General features: G+C 47.2%; 1 protein-coding gene across 1 annotated transcript in view; it reads right to left on the bottom strand.

Moving 5' to 3' along the window:
* LOC147662569 (rho guanine nucleotide exchange factor 37-like) overlaps positions 1-13,229 on the bottom strand; it is a gene marked incomplete at its 3' end in the record, with an annotated part of 240,177 nt that extends 226,948 nt beyond the window's left edge. Inside the window, exon 1 of the mRNA XM_086951077.1 lies at positions 12,894-13,229. The remainder of the gene's footprint in view (positions 1-12,893) is intronic.
* Positions 13,230-13,953: the final 724 nt, after the last annotated feature.

Here is a 13,953-nt window from a genome sequence, read left to right as displayed (position 1 = left end):
GGACTGGTAAGGACGTGTCGAACGCATTTGTGGCTTGTGCTCTGAACTTTAGAGGGTACAAATATGGGTCACCTAGCAGGATGGGGAGAAACACTGAGCTCTGCCTTGGAATTGAATATGGCTTATAACATAACTGTTAGAAATGGGATCTCCGGCTGGCCAGGGCTTGCGCTAAAACCAGTCAGAGACCACCACTCTAAGTCAGGGCAAGGGAGTTACACGCCAAGATAACCCCTGTTCACCCCCTTGGTAGCGTGACACGAGCAGTAAGGCTAAACTTTGAGGCTATGTAAGTTAAGCGTTTGTGCGCGCACCCAGCAACAACATCCAAGGCCCACCACAAAGGAAACTCCACACAAGGTTATATATAAAAATAGCCTTTGTATTGTACCTAACACATTAGATAAAAACACACACTTTACAATGTGCCAACAGGCACGGGAAGAATTTACAGGGGATATATGTACAGGACAGGGCCACTTGGACCACTGTCAGGAATAGGCACTTTTAGCACTAGGATACTTGTTAGAATTAGCACTTGGAACATAGAATATAAAATCACTGTAGCACAAAATAGAAAGCAGAGCACACAACCAGTAATCACTGGTAACAGGTAAGTACCACCTACGCAACCCTAACCACCTTAGGAAAATATTACGCAGGGAACCAAGACCTCACTAGCAACACCTGTACTAGGCAGAACAACCACCTAAGTATCACTATACGTTTAGGGGTATAGGCATGAACACATTACACATGATGCATCACAACACATTCAGAGGTGTAGGGAGGAAAACACATGATGCATAAACATACATTCAGCGGTGTAGGGAAAAGCACATGACGCATAATAACACATTCAGAGGTGCAGGAAAACACATGATGCATAAAAACATTCAGAGGTGGAGGAAGAACAATTGCGCAGAAATCACATAAGCAACAACCTGTGACTGTCCCCAGGCCAACTGACCTCTCTGGGGCTTGGACGCCCTGTGTCCCACATGTCAGGGGGCCTAAATAGAGCAGCTGCTCACTAAGTGCTGGGCAGCAGTGGAAGCAATGGGGCCAACACGTTGGAGCCTCATGGGCTCACGAACAAACTGTAGGCTGGGAGCCTCTGGGCTCAGAAGAAAGAATGCCCAGTGAGGGGGAAGCAGCCCACAGCCAGCCGGGGCCGCTCTACCACTCTGCAAATGCCCCAAATCGTCAGAGTGCCTCTCGGGGGACTCAAAATCTAATAAATGCCCCCAGAGCCTTCTAGGCTCTAAAACAAATATGCGCCACACATTGGAGTCCCTCCACAGGGGACACGAAACACCAAAATGCCCCCGAGCCTCACAGGCTCTAACAAAGAATGCCCCGGTCATTGGGAGTCCCGCTCGGGGGACTCTGAGAGGAAAAAATGCCCACTGAGCCTCGTGAGCCCTGCTACAATGGCACCTCGCTAGGGGAGCGGCCCACTGTCTACCGGGGCCGCTCTAAGTATAAAGGTACTGCCCCCGCACTCACCGGGACCTCGCGAGTTCTGCAGGGGTGGGAAACACTGCTGGTCTCCTTCAAGCAGCGCGGGGCTCTTCTTCGGCACCGGAGCCCCACCTGCGTTTCCAGCCGCTCTCTTCTCCCTGCAATCTGCTCGCTCTCCGGGGCTCTCCCTCTCTCATGGGAGCCCCGGTGGGGAGGACGCCGGCTTCAACAATGGCCGACTTGCCGGGAAAGGGGCCGCGAGAGTCCTGGTTGCCGGGCAACCCTCTGGCCGGACTATCACGATATAGGCTGGCGGGGCAGCCAATGGCAGCGCGGCCCTGCGGACGAGCCCCCAGGTTCCGGGTCGCGCTGCGGAGGGCAGAGTGGTGATCACTTCGAAGGGCGGGGTAGGCTCCAGTTACTATTAAATACTAGAAACAGGGTTGGCACCCGTACCAAGCACGCACACAGTCCCTGGCAGGGTGGGCACCTGCCAGGGGCCCTTGAAGGCAGGAACACGGCAATAGGCGGTGTGGGCAGCCCCCCAAGTACAAATAAAGCACTCTGAGTGCTAGGGGCAAATCCAGCGCTCCCAGGCGCTGTAGGGCTCCAGAAAGTAAAAGTAAAGCGCTTCTCATGCGCTGATACCCCCTAAGTCCAGCACAAAGTCCTTCAGGGGGTGGGGGACAAGGCTGGGCCCCGGGCCAGCTCACAGGCTCCTCCTAGGCAGGGAGGCAATCCCCAGTGGCAGTCCTCCTGGCGCCCAGCAGCAGCAGCAGACCCCCCTCAGCTTGGATCAGGAAGAGAACCTTTTGCAAGGGGACACGGCCCCTTTATATACCTTAAAAACCTTTGTCTGTGTGCAGGGTGGGGGAGAAACCAGTCGCAGCTGGTTTTGGAGCACTCTTGGTGTGCTCAGCCACCCTTCCTATTCACTAGTTAGGCTAGGGTAATCCGTCGCACCACAGGGGGCAGAGCCAGCATTGCGTGGGGATAGGCCAGCTCTATTCAGGTCCCAGGTGCACCCCTCCCTCACATCAGCATGCTAATCTCTCCACTCACCACCGGGGAAGACCCATACAGACTCATGGAGCCAGGCTCACCAGCCAGCTCCAGCCAATCACACGCCAGCACCATTACTGCACACGCACACCAATGTCTAGAAGTGGCACTTCCACACTAGACACAATCATGCCACATACATCATTGTGCAGCATTTAATCACACGAGTCCGCACATACCAAACTCCCACCTGCACTCCCCACGCATCAGGAACTAACATGGACACATACATTCCCATGCATTCCTATGGGAGGGCAGGCCAACCTCACTACACGCACGCACTTTACCCTGGGACACAGTGGTAAAGTGCGCAGAAACCAAAAATCACTACCAGTGGGTCACCACACAAAGCAAAAAGTTTAGGGGTGAACCTGCCAGAAGGGCCAAGTCCAACAATAACCAACACATGCCATACTTCTTAGAGAGCTCTACTTTATCCTATGATATGTTAAAAGTGCGAGATTTCAATAGAGACTATGAACATCTTGTTCAGGGTACATTGAAGGAATTAATTTGGGGACTCCTGATTTATTTATGAGCCTCATAGGAGACATACATAAGAGTAATGTGGAAGGAGTTGAGGTGAGGAGGGAGCAGTAAGACGCCATGCTATGGACTTTTTAAAAATGTTTTCTCTGGAGAGGATTAACAAGTGGAGGGTTTACAGTATGAGTAAGCTAAGGACTGACTAGGATTAGACCTACTTCTCTATTCCCTTTGTTTTTCTTTCCAGAGCGGGGCCCGTATATACCCTGAGCCAGGTCCAGGTGAGGTGAGGTCCAGTCCCCGGTCAAGAAGGGTGAGGAATCTAGATTTCAAAATGACCGTTATTCTTCATTAATAACACTAAGGTTTGAGCAAACAAAGTGGAGTAATCTTCAGTATGTTTTTTCTTAGAGGCCATCTGCATTCTTTGAAGCGGAAGATTGATTCATAAAGGTTGTATATGTTCCAACCTTTGATAATGACATTTTTTGCACTCATATAATTAAAGAAAAAATGTTACCAAATTGTTGCAGTAGCATAGTTTAAAAGCAGAGGCCCTGAAGAAAGCCGTGGGTAACGTTTTCCCTGCTGGCTGAAAAATGTTGGCCTTACGTTTTGAAGTTATTTGTTGAAACTGCCCATTGCACTGTTCTGTTTTTAGACTAGGGGGTGAGGTTATCTATATAAAAAATTCTCTTTTTTCTCACCACCTTATTTTAAATCACCACTTTTTCTGTTTTTTGCACAGCACTTTATTCCCTTGTGGTCTGAAAATTGGGAATGTACTATCTGTTCTCGACAATGGTTTGATCCAATTGAGCGAATTCCCTATGGATGGTAGATAGTCTCTATGATCAAGAGACACACCATCCAAACGGGTGGACGACCAAATGATAAGATTGATCACAACGTTAATATTGATGGGAATCCAAACAATTGTTCCAGGATCTCACCATTGACTAAACGTTTGTAACTTCATGTTGGTTTCTCATTTTGTTTCTTCTTCCTTTTTTCTCTGTGACTCCTTTTCTTACTCACTGATTGGAATATTGGAGTCAGTTGGCTACATTGTCGATTTTAGACCCCTACTTGTTGTTCATATGCCTCCCTTGCCATGCCCTGTGTGGCTCCTTGCGGTGTGCCTCAGTGGCCTCTGAATATCCTTGTACCCATGTCTCCCTGTGCAAGGCCTAGAGCCTCCCTGCTTGTGTTCCTCCTATGTCTACAGACTATGATGCTGAGGCTTCCTTGCACATGTCCCTTGGGCTTCATTGCCTATTCCACATATGCCATCTCACCAGTACACTTGTACCTACTTGCGCTCTGTGCCTCCATGTTCCCATGCATCCCTACTTGTGCTTCGTACTTACTGTTTGTTGACCTCCTTTTTCACACTATTTCTTTGCATCCCTGACACTTTCCCATGTACTCCCACAGTTCCACACTGCATCTTCACCCATCTCAATACTCCCAACCCTGCACAGCCCTCATTTTTTGGGCCTTACTGTACCACACTGCCGCTCCATGCCATCTTAACCCGTGCCTACCTGCCTCGTGCCTCCTTTCAATTCCATGCAGCAGATCTCCCTGGACTCTTTTCTCTCAACCACGCCTCTCTGGGCTCGCGCTCACCTATCTGTACCCCTTATATCTCCACCTCCTTACTGCCCTGCCTCCATGCCCATGCACTTCCAAGTCCCTCCACGGGGCCTCCATTCTGTCTACCTCTGCACACCCTTTCCCTTGTGCCCCATTCACCTCCCTGCCCTTGTGTCGCCTGCCACTCCTTGCCTGTGTTCCTCCTCTGCCTCTTTGCTCACCTGTCCTTTCTAAAAATCAATACAGATAATACTTTGGAACTAGAATCAACTGTTTTCTGCAACACAAGATGATGCCAATTAGTCTATGAAATCCTTTTGTTTGAGTGAAGCGTGCACTATTACTTCTCCTGCAATGCTGTATCCAGGGAGTGTGTGAGCGAGATGTGTGTTTGTGTGCGTGTGTGTGTCTGTGTTTCTGGCTTACACTACTGCAGACGAGAATGTAACTGTCCTGTGTGTGTAGGAATCTTGCAGTTCGGCAGACTTTATTGTGCCTTTTATGTGTAGCTGCCAAAAGATAAAGTATGTCACACCCCTTTACAAAAAACAAAACTATTGGTTGAGTCAATAGACGTTTACATTGTTCTTCAGACACCTTAACCTTGGTTACTCTTGTTATGGTCCTTCCCAAAGCATATAATTCTATTGGATTTCTGGGACTCACACTGGACACAAGATCACTTTCTGTTGTCCTTCAGTAAGATAATGCCTGACAGTCCTGGCCAGAGGAACAAGTTAAAACAATGATCAGGTCAAAGATGCACACGGGGTCATGGTGCTGTATGAATCTGGGTATATATAAGCCACTGCCCTTTTCCCCATTCCTACCCTTGAATGCAGGACGACGGTAAACAACCTTCTCTGATGAACCATTTTGTGGTCATGCATTTGATCACAGCAAGTCCACGTTTCTGCCACAACAATACACTATCATACTCCTTAGAATCCTTTGGATAATTGTACTTTTAGAGCCCTGTAGTCACGCCGTTGCTCTAAACTTAGCAGAGCACCCAGTATGCCTAAATTACTTATGGCAGTTTCCTTAAGCAAACCTCAATAATCCGAATCCTATTTGTTCGCTAAAGCATCCCTTTTTCATCCCAGTCCATACTGCATTATACTGTAAGAAGCCTAAACCCTCTTTTCAATGATCAACGATTTCAGGGTAGATGACCACTGAAAAAGTGACCACTCTCCTCAAATCATCAATTTTAACCGCATAAGAACACCCACATAAGACATAAAACCAGTTTTTGCAGACTACAAATTTAAAAAGCTGAAGATGGAAAGACCAGAAAATGGAAAAATAATGCAAGAAATGATTAGTGCTCCTCACCCCCAGTATGCATCTGGGGAAGAATGTCAAACAGCATTTCAGAATTGAGCCCAAGAACAGATGAATTTTAAAAACCGATTTGCAGAAGCATCTTCCAATTTTCCAATAGAATGTGAGTGAAAACTTGCAACTGACTCATACTAATAGATGGTTCTCCAAACAGCTAGTGCTGGAAAAAAAGAAATTAAGCAGGCAATTGAGAATTCCTAACAATCATCTCTAAGTTTAAAAGCAAGTCTAAGGGAAATAGTAACACGAAGGGAATTGCACAAGTTAAGACCGAAGGTGCAACAGGGCCAAATGACCTTCCTTTTGACCTCCTTAAAAGAAATATGGAATTTTATTTAGTCTCAGACTTCGGCAAACTCATTTAACAACTGCCTAGCATCTTGATCAATCCCTGTTTCTTGGAGAAGTACAGTTTTACATCTGATTTTGAAAGGGGCTCCACAACAAACCAATCCAACTATAGGCTAATAGCCGTTTTTGAAGTTGAGACTAAAATATTCGCTAATTTTCTATTAGTTCAGCTCTGGGCAGAGCAACTGGGCCTTGTTGCCTTCAAACAAGCAGGCTAAAACGGTACCTCCAAAAGTCTAATTGCCTTATTAGTTCTGCCTGGGGATGCATTCAGTAAGAAACCACCAAGCTACACCTGTTTTGAGTACTTTAGGTCAGCATTTGACAATGTCAAGAAAAACATGATGGCTTAAACTGAAATATTGGGGATTCTTCTCCCCCACTCAAACTTGCAATCAAATTACTTTATTCTAACACCTGAGTCGCCTTATAATTGAGCATCTGCACCTCAATTTGAAAATGAATTTAAACATCAGACAGTCCAAATCAAGGATGCGTGTTAGCATCCTTCATATTCAACCTCTACATGAAGGATCTCAACGAAGCGTTGGAAGGCTAATTCACATCCTCAATGATTAGCTTTTAAGTCAATCACAAGCTTACAATTAAGCCTGAGTGGAATTCCGCTATGCGGAACTCCACGAAGTGACAAAAAACTCCACCATGCTAATCGGAGCTCCACGAGCGGCAAAGTGCGTTAAGGTTATGTCGTTCGCTGTGATTTTGAGCGATGGGTGTTTGTCCCGCATTGTAAAATCATAGAAAACGACACCATGCGCCGTGCAAGAGGGCACAGCTTCCTTTCTGCTTCTCAAGTAAAATTTCTACTCAAGCGACAGCTTTCTCAACTCGAAAAGAAGATTTCTCAACGCAAGTGATCACGACCTGCTGTGAACACTCGCATTGAGAAATCCGACCACCTGCATTGAGAAATCTCATCAGGAGGTTGATTTTCCTCACTCGCCAACTAGACCTTGATGAGCACGAGCAAGGAAATATCTCATCAGAAGGTGGATTTTCCTCGCTCGCGCACGCCAATTTGATGATGACGATTGTGAGCGAGGAAAAAACACCGCTTCGCGGAGCGGAATCTTGGGGAACTCTATGTGCTTCGGAGAGGGCGAAGTGCAGAAACTCTGCAAACTCTGTGACTGCCCAGGGTTATTTACCTTGCAGGGATGATATTGTCATCCATAGGCCTACAAAGAGCAATAATGACATTGTCAGGCTACAAAACTAATCAAGGCCTAGAAATAAACAATAAGAAAGCCAAAGTTTCGGCTTTTGAGCTCAAATGAGGGAGAAAGGAAAAGGGCCTAAAATAGTTCCTTGATAAGAAACTGAATAGAGTGTCCACTTACATGCATTTGGAGGTCATCTTTGACATGCATTGTAATTTCATCTCACACTTCAATAAGACTCAAGCAGGGCTCGAGTCGGGGTACCATGCGGGTGGACGGTGTTCCCCCACGTATTTTACCGGGAGCTCGATAACAGGAGCAAATGGAGCAACACATTCACTCTCTGGGGCAAGATCGGAGCCCATTCAGAACGCTGCTCATGCGCTGGCTTTTCTGATGCAATCGCATCTAAGGGTTGAGCGAGGGGGGGCAATGAGTATGATGGTGCAAGCCACCTTTCATGACATCACTTCCTGTTGTGAAGTCAGCGTCCCCCACTTCCTTTTTTAGGACTTATGCCCTGGACTCATTGAAAGATCTATTTCATTCACCTTTAAGTCCCTATTCAACAAACTACAGTGCCCTTCCTTAGAGACAATTCTCAAAATCACCCATCTCAAATTATTTCAAACACTTTGCAACAGAGTAGTCTATCACTGCTAGATATCTTGAGATGTTTATTCCTTTATAGTGTATATTCTGTTTGTTACTTTTTTGCTCTTACTTATGTCATTTTTGTAAAAAAAAAAGTCCTACCTCTGCTTCTATTTTCTTCAATAAAGCTTTTTAAACTAAAAAAAATAACAACCCCCATCAAAATCCCACTCATGCTTATCTATCTCATGGTAGAGCCAAACCAGTGCCTTTCGACCCCCCTCCCCCCCAACCACACACACATGCTTCTAGGGTGACCAACCGTCCGTAAATTTCACGGACAGTCCGTAATTGGGACCTCACGTCCGTTGTCCGTGAGGATCCCTTTTACGGACGCCTTTTGTCCGTAATTTTGGCCTTCACAGGGAGCAGCACTGCTCCCCTGTGAGAGGCCTCACCCCTGATGGAGCCACCTCGCACTCCTCCTGGAGCACAAGACGAGCCCCTCCCGCCCATTGTCATTCAGTATGCCGCTGATTGCCACATACAGAATGACAATGGGGCAGTGTGGGGGTGTTAAAGCATGTGGCGGCATCCTCCTACCTTAGTGTACAGCAGGGCAATCTGTTAGAAATAAGGTAAAACGCACATGCTGCAAAGTGAAAAAACTGTTTATTTAAAGAAGCCTGAAAGGCAAATTAAAAAGAAGGGGTTGTCGTTCTTTTACTGTCCCATCATTTTAGAGTGAGATATTTTCAATATTATATTCAACAAAGCCCTGGTTACTGCTTTTTTTATTTTAAGCAACTAGCACCCATTGACAAAGCCAATAGTCCTGGCTTCTTGTTGGTGTATTATACATCTGGATGCAATGACAGAAACAACATAATACTAGTCGCGCTAAACACTATGCTAAGCGCAGCTTTTTGCCTAGGTGTTTTAAACCACGCCCTTAATTAAGAACACACACTTTGAAGAGACCCCCAAGTTTTTTTACACCACTTAAAGGCTTGGAAACAACACCATGTCACAGTCACCCACATCCTGGCACTGTGCATCATGCATGACTCATGATTTCTACGTTTTCCGATTACCTATGAGCAGAGGCATAGTGAACCCTCCCCCACCCCACACTTTAGGAACTACAGCGAGGTGAAGTTCTTGATGGGCCTCTTCTGTCTGCGACTCTACAGACAAAGCTCAGCTCATAATGTGAAAAGGTGGGAAAGCAAATAAGTGAAGGAATGTGTGAATGGCTGGATGGATTACTGAAAGGATGAATGGATGAATGCAAGGATGAATGGATGAATGCAAGAGTGAATGGATAGATAATGAAAGGATGGATGGATGAGTGAATGAGTGGAAGGATGGATGAGAGAAAAGGTAAATAGATGATGTATGGGTGGAAGTGTAGATGATGGGCAAGTGAATGGGTGTATGGATGAGTAAGTGAATGTATGGCTGGATGGGTGAAAGGGTAAATGGCTGGATGGGTGAGTGAATAGATGGATGGGTGGAAGAGTGGATGGATGACTGTACGGATGGATGGGGTGAAGGGGGGTAGATGAATGATGGATGAGTGAAAGGGTGGATGAAGGAATGGATGAGTGAAATGATGGATGGATGGATGGAAGGATATATGGTGGATAGGTTTGCAAATGGTTGATTATGTTTGGATATAGATGGGCACACAGATGGAAGGACAGAATGAATGGTGAAAGACTGAATGATGGATGAAAGAATGATTACACCTTGTAGCACCCATTATCTTAAGTAACATTTCCTATACATTGACTTTCACGTTAATATGAGTCATTGTCTCTATATAATGTGTGTGTGCTGTAACGTACCCCGACACCCTGCCCTACATACTTGGGATGAGTAACAATATAAAAGAAATTAAATACACATGAGAGACGGTCTAAGTGAAGATGAGGGGCACCAATGGGGGTGGTAGCAAGGCCGGACAGGCCGGACCGGGCATCAGGTGTTTCACTGGGACGCGGAAAGGGGGGGGGGGGAGTGGTTTTGTTACTGGGGGCTGGCACTGCAAACCTCCTTGAATATCCAGTAGTTTTCAATCAACAATAAAAGCGGCCTCACTTATATTCAGGTGTAGTTCACCATTGTCTGGTGACTAATGTACCTGCTGGAGCGAGATGCAAAGTTTGAATCGTCTAAGGTAGCAAGCTGCGGCCATACTGAATGACGTGCACGGTTGTCTCAACCTAATATAAACTTATTTTGACTTGTACTTAGGTGGAGGTCTATTTACTTACTTATATACTATTGCGGGACCAACTCTGACGTGCCTGTAAAACATAATTTTTGTCCCGAAGTTTTGCCCTGAATTTTGACCCTTTGTCCTGAATTTTTGTCCTGAATGTTGTCCCTTTGTCCTGAATTTTTACACTCACCGTCCTGAATTTGCACCTATGCCAGTTGGTCACCCTACATGCTTCTGATCTACACGAAGCCACAGTAAAAATGTTCTTATGGTATAATGTTATTATTGGGGTTTAGGAATGATTGAAGTGGGCCTCTTTTACCCGTTGTCACTGCACTTGTTGCATTACAGCAGCCTGATCATCTGGCACGCCAGATTATCACACCTCCCCCATACAAATACACCGATTTTAATAACCGACCACAGATTTCTGGCCCTGCAGAAGGAATATTAAGGTTCCATTCGAGCCCTAGGCTGTGTATGAAGTTTCTGAAAGGACGTGGAAGGTCCTTGCCCTGCTCCTGTGGTGAACTCTGAGGGAAGCTCGCGAGGGAGGATTTAAAGCTCCCCTGCCTGTAACACGGTCCTTCAAATAGGCACCACGCCTTCAATTCCTGCTAAGTGCAGTATGCAAAAAAAACACAGACTTTTCAGGAAATACCAGATGTTCTCAGCACAGTTGGAAATAACGGAGTTCAGCCTTCGAAAACGTTACCCTCAGCTCCAGTTTGTTTGAATGCTTCGGGCACTTGTTTATGGTTTCTAGAATTTTAAACTTTTAATACTGGCGTAAGGGAGAGGTGCGTCTCTTCTGGTAAATACCTAATGACACATGTTCAATTCAGATAACGAGTGTGTTTTAATGATCGCTGCTCATTCAGTAAACAATACGCGTCATTTTAGGTCACAGCAGCTGATCCGAGCACCACAAGGGAGAAAAAATGTGGCAGTAGCGCCAATGTATGCACCAGGCAGAGAGTGGAAGCAGTTCCACATGTACTGTGTGCGCAGTAACGATGACAACTTTCCGCTGCCGTCGCGTGGGGAACGGCGCACATTTAATGCTGGAGGCGCCGAGTTCTACATAAACAAAATCTACGGCTCCACGTGACAGCAGCAGGATTACATGCAGCAGGTGCGCAGGAAAACAGGGTGACAGAGCAGAGTTTCCTGAAACGGGTGCAAAGAAAGAATCCAGCACCGAGGGCATGTGTACAATCTACAGCAGCTACACATTCGGGGACAGCCTCGGCTGTGCCTATTGTGGCCATCCAGAAATACTGCGACAACAGTGCTGCCTGCACCATGCTGTTACAGAAACAGGGAGACAGGGCAGCAGCATTACCGCACCTCTCGGGGTTGGATTGGGATCAAAAATTGCCTTTAAGAAAAGTGGCCCACATCTGCGCATTGCGTCTTTTTTCAAAAGCTGCTTCAGTGTTTTTTAAGTATTATAAAAAGAGGGGGTTAGTTCTATAAAAGAGGCATGTTTTCTTAACTTCTCCGAGATTTTTTAAAATAAGCAGATGTTGCCAGGAGTGTTTGTTTACAGAGTAATTCACAATGGTGAAACACACCTGAATATAAGTGAGGCCACTTCTGCGCAGGCCCCATGCCCTCAAGCAATCACCATACATTAAGGGAGGTCGTAGAAGCCCATCTGCCTCCTCTCATGCCACTCATGCACCCATTGGGCCGGTGGTGGCATCTTAACAGCACAGACACAGCCCAAAACGGCCACCACGCTGGCCCAAAAAACGGTCCACAGCTGGAACCCGGATACCAGCCCATTGCCCGAGGCGAGTGTCCTCTTTACCAATCCGACCCCCACCCCAATCAGTAAAGGATCAGTGTGATGCATGCCCTACTCCTTACAACAGGTGAACAGAGTCCGACAGCAGCAGTACTGCCTGCGCAGGTGTTTTGGCACCGCTGGCAGAAGCAATAATGCCTGGACCAGTCGTACAAAAACAGGGTGACAGCACCAGGTGAACAGGAGGAGGGCAACAATAGCCTCCTTCTTTCACTGACTGGCGCAGTTGGTGTGTTCTTAATTGTCAGCTGCGACGCTAGGGGAACTGAGGCATCATATCTGCTTCTCCACTCAACCAAATTGTTTGATCCTAGGAAATCACTGCATCGGTTATTTTATCTTCAACCATTGAGAACGAGCAGTACCTATAAAAACAACATTTCTTTTTAAATGTGGAACGTGTGTGCTTGATCATTTGCCCGAGTATACAATAAATGACACACCATAATTTGCATAAATGAAATACAGCTGCGTCCAGGCTTCCCACGTGGGGCGTATTTATGGGAGTGTTCAATGGAATGTGGTAATTTTCTGTCCCCCAAAGCTCCACGTTTAGGGCGCACGCCACGCTCCCTGACATGAATATTGGTAACCGTGCCGCCGACCTTCTGTGCGCAGCTCCAGCACGGGCATCTCACCGCGGCATCCACCCGGCAACAACACGGCCATTCCCTGAAAACAACCTGCTGTGCGCAGGGCGGCGCGGGCTCACAGCAAGCGCCCACCGGGCTGTGAGTCCACCCCGAGCCCGTCATCTCCCCCTGCTTACCTTCAGGAGGTGCTGTCCGGCTCCTAGTCCAGCCGCCGTCTCTTCCTTGTTGAATCCTCTGACCTGGGCCGCCTCCCCGCCGCAGCGGTGCAGGAGCAGGGCCGGCCGCCGCGCGCCTCTGGAGCCCGCCTCTGCTGGAGCTCGCGCGCCTCCCGTTGCGGGGTGGGGGCGGCGGCTCGTGCCACCCGGTGCTGCTGCTGCGCCTGTCACTCTCTGACCCCGTCTGTCGCGCAGAGAGGGAGGGAGGACAGAGGCTCGCGAGGTGACGTCAGCACTGTGGGCAGAGATACTGACGAGGAGGCGCCAGCAGGTGCGCTCACCGTCCAGCTAAGAACTAATGCACTGATGGGGCAGGTGATGGCCGCGTGCGCTGCTGGGAGAGAGAGGGCAGGCTGAGCTAGGTGAGGGGTCGCAGGGTCGCTGACGGGAATACATCATTTAACCCTTCATAGTCAATGGTGCCAGGGATCTGATCTGACTATAAAACATGCAAGTCATAGTCTCGAATACCGACAGAGCAAAATCATTCCTTTCATCATTCCGAGGTTCCCCAAATTTGTACCACTGGACTGCGAAAGAGTAACGCCGTTAACACGCAACAATATCCTAGGCTACCGAGCCACGGCATTGTGGCAGCAAGCACCACCTAAAAAGCGCCTGACTGTCCTATTTGTACTGTGTAAACACATTATGGGCCATATGTATCCATACATTTCCCCATAGACACAGAATGGGCAAAACCCTTTGATACATCTGGCCCTATAGGTATAAATAGTTTGCCTTTGCCGAACACATGGACACAGAAATGCACAACATCCTTACTCACATTGACATAGAAAACATATGTCTGCATATAACAACACAGTGACGTATATAAACATGCATGCATTCAAAGCTATCGCACTTTGAGACACAAACACACAGGCACCCACTCTCACACTACCAGACGTTGAAGTACCCACGCTAGCTTACAGACACCACCTATTCACACAGACCAAAAGACAGGGCTGCACATGAGCACATACTAAACAACATATACTCACCTATCCATACAGACCAA

This window comes from Lissotriton vulgaris, unplaced genomic scaffold, assembly GCF_964263255.1.
Source record: "Lissotriton vulgaris unplaced genomic scaffold, aLisVul1.2 SCAFFOLD_2481, whole genome shotgun sequence".
In the NCBI taxonomy this organism is placed as follows: domain Eukaryota; kingdom Metazoa; phylum Chordata; class Amphibia; order Caudata; family Salamandridae; genus Lissotriton; species Lissotriton vulgaris.
This window is presented reverse-complemented; position numbering and strand designations above follow the sequence as displayed.